Raw genomic sequence first — 4,597 nt, forward strand, 5'->3', positions numbered from 1 at the left:
GTTAATCATATGCCTTTGACTCAGGTCATGATCCCGGGTCCTCAAATCGAGTCCCAAATTAGGCTCCCTGCTCACTGGGAAGTCTGCTTCTCCCTTTACCACCCCCCCCACTGCTCATGATCCCCCTCTCTGTCTTTCTGTCTCTGTTTCTCTCTCTCTCTGATAAATAAATAAAATCTTTTTTTTTTTTTTTTAAGGACGAGCAAAGAAGTTGGTTGCTTGAGACGGAAACTATTCTTAGTGAAGATGTGGTGAATATTGTTGAAATTACAATAAAAATTTTCTAAGTTTTACTAGTTGATAAAGCAGTGGCAAGGTTTAAAAGGATTGACTCTAATTTTGAAAGAAATTATACTGTGGGTAAAATGCTATCAAATAGTATCATATGCTGCAGAGAAAGTGTCTGTGAAAAGAATTAGTTAGGAGTCTACACCCAGGATCTGTCATGTTGGGTTTTGTAAGTTGTGTGGCTGCTATCTTGGCCTATTCTCTTATAAGGACTTGGCCCTTCAGAACTGCTTCCCCAAGTCCAGGTCTTGCTGTGGGTCACCAGAGCAGCACTCCCACCTGCTAGAGACTATACCACCCAAACATCTCCTTCCCTGAAGGTAGGTACTGCCACTGGGGCATAGTGGGAGTCATCAGTACGGTGGTGGGTGTGCAGTTTGGTGAACAACACCACTCATCCTAAATGCACTGGAAGTGCAGGGCAGATAGATCAAGCTGATTTTGGAGGTGGCCCACCATTTGGTGAGAGCATGGTAAAGAGTATTGCCATGGATGATGCCAAAGGCTTAGTTAGGGGACAAAAAGTCCTGGTTTCTGGTGCACCAGTCAAAATTCCTGTTTGTTCTGAGAACTTGGGAAGAATCATGAATGCCATTGGAGAACCTGTTGATGAGGGAAGTCCCATCAAAACTAAACAATTTGTACCTATTCATGCTGAGACTTCTGAATTCATAGAGATGAGTGTTGAGCAGGAAATTCTGGTTGCTGGTATCAAGGTGGTGAATCTGCTCACTCCCTATGCTAAGGGTGGAAAAACTGGGCTCTTTGGTGGTGTTGGGGTTGCCAGGATGGTATTGATCATAAAGTTAATATCATCAAAGCCCATGATAGTCACACTGTATTTGCTGGTGTTGGTGAGAAGACTTGTGAAGGCAATGACTTATACCATTAAATGATTGAGTCTGGTGTTATCAATTTAAAAGATACTACCTCCAAATAGCTCTGGTGTGTGGTCAAATGAATGAACCACCTGGCGCTCATGCCTAGGTAGATCTGAATGAACTGACTGTTGCTGAATACTTCAGAGACCAAGATGGTCATACTACTCTTTATTGATTATACCTTTAGCTTCACCCAGGCTGGCTCTGAGGTGTCTGCTTTGCTGGGAATAATTTCTTCTGCTGTGGGCTGTCACTCTACCCTGGCCACTGACAGGGGTACCATGTAGGAAAGAATCACCACCACTGTGAAGTGATCTATTACCTCTGTATAGCCTGCTTATGTGCCTACTGATGACTTGGCTGCCCTGCCACCACCTTAGACCTTTTCGATGAAACCACTGTGCTGTCCAATGCTATTGCTTCGATATGGATCCTCTGGATTCCACTTCTCGAATCATGGATCCCAGTGTTGTTGGAAATTAGTATTATGATGTTGCCCATGGGGTTCAAAAGAACCCACAGGACTACAAATGATGGACATCATTGGCATCCTGGGTATGGATGAACTTTCTGGGCAAGACAAGTTGATTGTCCTGTTCATGGAAAATACAGGGTTTCTCATCTCAGCCATTCCAGGTAGATGAGGTTTTCATATGTCATATGGAGAAGCTGGTACCTATAAAGGAGACCATCTAAGGATTCTAGTAGATTTTGGCAGGTGAATCTGACCATCCACCAGAACAAGCCTTCTCTGAAAAAGCTATGGCAAAAGCTGATGAGCTGACTGAAGAGCATTGGTGAGGGGTTCCTTTTGGCAAAAGAAGCACTCATTTTCCATACTTTCCTTCCCTTTCCCACCTAGTAAAAAAAATTTCAGTGTCCTCTGTCAGCCACATAAGAGCCTTAATTGAAGACATTGTGTTCTGTCTGAAGAGGACTGAAGGTTTCCAGTAAGATGTACACCGCTCAGAAAAAAAGTGAATTGATGCTGCAAATATTATTGTTGTCTTATTTTCAGAAATTGGCACACCACCCCAGACTTCACAAACCATCACCCTGATCAGTCATCAGCCATCAACATTAAAGCAAGACCCTCCACCAGAAAAAAGTTATGACTTACTGAAAGCTCAGATGATGGCTAGCACTTATTCGTAATAAAGCATTTTTAAATTTATACACACACACACATACACAAACACACACACACACACACACACATCTTTTTAGACATAATGGTATTAAGTACTTATTAGACTACAGTGTAGTGTGAACATAAATTTTGTATGCATTGAAAAACCCAAAAATAATGTGACTTCCTTTATCGTGATATTTACTTTATTGCAATATCACTTTATTATGATCATCTGGAACTAAACCTACAATATTTACAAGGGATGCCTATAGAATATAGAGAGCCCATATAATTATTTCCAACTTTTAATTATTCTTTAAATAGTGTGCATAATAGTTTTTTATAAATGGATAAAACTATCATAAGGATATTGAACAGTATTGAAATAGCATTTTTTATTATAAAATAGTTTATTTATATAGTGTTCATATAACATTTATATTAAAATTACATGCTAATTGTGAGATTATGGAAACTGTGTAAAGATTTTAAGAAGAAAGTAAATGCCAATTGAAATCCCAACACTTTGAGAAAAGACCCCTCAGCACTTTGGGACTGTACCTCAAAGCCATTCTCTAGGCACATGCACACGTTCTTTTCCATTATGCTTTGCTTGGTGGACACTTGTTCAGGGCCAGGCTCTTGAAAATGCAGCCTCACTCCCAGCTGTCTCATTCAGTTTATTTGTCCCTAGGAAAGTCTCTTGCTTTTAACATCTGTAACATTGAATAAATACTTATTTAATGCATATCTATTTTGAAATACCCACAAGTTTTCTGTTTAGAGGAACAAAAACAGATTTACATATCAGCCTGAAGGTTAAACATGGGCTCTCTGAAAGCACAAGTGGCAAGAAGTTCCAGCACTGGGAACATTCCTTCGAAAAGCCCTGCCCCTGGGTATATCAATTCAAATTCATGAACTATCTAGGGAGCTTATCTTCATTTCCCCCATGGGAGGAAAATGAAGGGAAAGTAATGGAAGGGTAATGAGCAAAGCAGAGCTTCAGTAGTAGAAAAAAAGAAAACAAATTGTACTACATTTTCTATCCCACTGCCTTATTAAGGGTGTGCGTATATCTGTAAGTATGAATATTCTAGATTCTCTCCTTTAAAATCAAGAAAAATAAAGATTCATATGAAAACCTATAATAATAATAATAATATAATATAATAATAATAGTTACTACATTTACATTTGTAGACTGCTTTACAGATTTTAAGTTACATTATCTTATTTAATCCATACAGAAGCCATTTGAGTGGCAGGGGATCTATTATTCATTCAAGGCATTAGGAAGTTAAGACCAAAAAAAAAAAAAAAAAGAAAAGTTCTGTGACTTATTCAAGGTTACAAAACCGCTTTATATCAGAATGAGAACTATCACATCAAGTTGGCTAATATGTAGTTATGGTTCTTTCATGCTGAGGAACATAAACATTTCCTTTAAATAAAATCTGCAAAGAAAGTAACATGTTATGCAATAAAATAAATTTAAATACAGGACCATTTCAGTTTTCTCTTATGTATTAGAAATTTTAGATTATAAGCTGAAATGGTATTGCATTTTAAATATTTTGCAAAGAGCTTATATAAATATCATATGCTTTGCAAGCATAGTTTTTGAGTGATGAGAACTTTAAAGATGTCAATCTAATAATAATAAGAAACAAGGAGCCCTAGGTGGCTCAGTTGGTTAAGCATCCAACTCTTGATCTCAGCTCAGGTCTTGCTTTAAGGGCCATGAATTCAAGTCCGGTTTTGGCTCCATGCTGTGTATGGAGACAACTTTAAAAAAAAAAAAAAAAAGAGAGAGAGAGAGAGAGAGAGTTTAACTTATCCACAGTCTTACAGATTTTGGGGGATACAGCTTATCCAATATATGGTGCAATTTGGATTATAAAATGAAGTGTGTGTATATGTGTGTGTACAACTTGATGAGTTGTATATCAAGAAGCTCAGTGGTTTCTTCCCCTGGGGATACCTATTAGATAATGATTTCAATTACTGTATTATGTAATCATGAAGCTTTTATACTAAAACATTTTTGTCAAAGTAATAACATATATCCAAAAACACACCCATTACAGGAGTACAGAGTGATAAATTCTTCCAAATACATCACATCAGGTAAATATAACCACATTCAGGATAAAAGTCAAACCACTATAATTCCAGAAACCCCTCCTATTCTTTTAACATCACTAAGCACCCCCAATTCTGAATTCTAGTAATATAGATGAATTTTGCCTCTTTTTGAACTTTTTACATATGAAATATACAATATGCACTTTGG

The 4,597-nt window shown here is 37.6% G+C and overlaps 1 pseudogene; it reads left to right on the top strand.

Moving 5' to 3' along the window:
* The first annotated feature begins 445 nt into the window (after window positions 1–445).
* LOC131825632 (ATP synthase subunit beta, mitochondrial-like) lies at window positions 446–1,970 on the top strand (annotated as a pseudogene).
* The last annotated feature ends 2,627 nt before the right edge of the window (window positions 1,971–4,597 follow it).

The sequence above is a fragment of the Mustela lutreola genome, chromosome 2 (assembly GCF_030435805.1).
Source record: "Mustela lutreola isolate mMusLut2 chromosome 2, mMusLut2.pri, whole genome shotgun sequence".
Lineage (NCBI taxonomy): Eukaryota > Metazoa > Chordata > Mammalia > Carnivora > Mustelidae > Mustela > Mustela lutreola.